The sequence below is a fragment of the Penaeus monodon genome, chromosome 28, assembly GCF_015228065.2.
Source record: "Penaeus monodon isolate SGIC_2016 chromosome 28, NSTDA_Pmon_1, whole genome shotgun sequence".
In the NCBI taxonomy this organism is placed as follows: domain Eukaryota; kingdom Metazoa; phylum Arthropoda; class Malacostraca; order Decapoda; family Penaeidae; genus Penaeus; species Penaeus monodon.
In genome coordinates this window covers 33719029-33719791 of record NC_051413.1, presented here as the reverse complement: position 1 = coordinate 33719791, position 763 = coordinate 33719029, and the positions used below count along the sequence as shown (strand labels likewise).

The window sequence follows — 763 nt, the reverse complement described above, 5'->3', positions numbered from 1 at the left end:
ATTTTTAAATACGCTAGAATAGGATAAAAAAAATACACACCTAATTATTTGAAACTGTTCCTCGCCGCAGTAATATATTTCGGTAACGTTCAAAGACTTATAAAGGTCTGTGTATCTGTTATCTATTGAGAAAGGTGGGGTCTAATCCATCATGTGCTCAAGAGAAGATTCTCAAGATGGGAAACTCCAGCAGGGGCTCTTGAATAAACAAATGAGCATCGGAGGGGCCTGGTAAATGAATTTGGGCCAGCGGTGCCTTGGAGTTAAAGGTTCTCGAATCTTCTACACGATCGATACAAACTGGAGCAATGCCGTGGGAGTCCTTGTACCTCTGCTGCTAACTTTCAAGACGGATGGGTGACTTAGAGACGAAATAAAGTAGTTGGCGGGATGGAGCAACAGCGTTTTAGTCAGATAGCGTTTCTCTCAAGAGGGTGTGCTCATGTAGAGGAGTCGGCAATGCCCGAGGGACAGCGGGTGAGTGGCGGAGTGACTGCAGCGTTGCGGCGAGGAAGTGCCCGCCCCGAAGGCAATCCCCACGCGGCTTCCACTCTAAAACAAAGAACGCAAGATGTCAACACTAGCACATGTACTGATTAATTTATCATTATCAGTCTACTTTCTTCCTCTGGCTATTGCTTCGCCCTCAATTTTTAGTACTCGAAAAGCGCGATGGAACACCCCAAGTAACGGGTTTAAGTGATGTGAGAGCGTGTCGTCGTGGCGGAGGCAAATTTTCCGACACACAACAAGCACGGTTCAC

The 763-nt window shown here is 46.7% G+C and overlaps 1 protein-coding gene across 1 annotated transcript in view; it reads left to right on the top strand.

The window, feature by feature from the left end:
- Positions 1 to 763, top strand: part of LOC119591519 (sodium channel protein para-like) — a gene marked incomplete in the record, with an annotated part of 263120 nt that overhangs the window by 19451 nt on the left and 242906 nt on the right.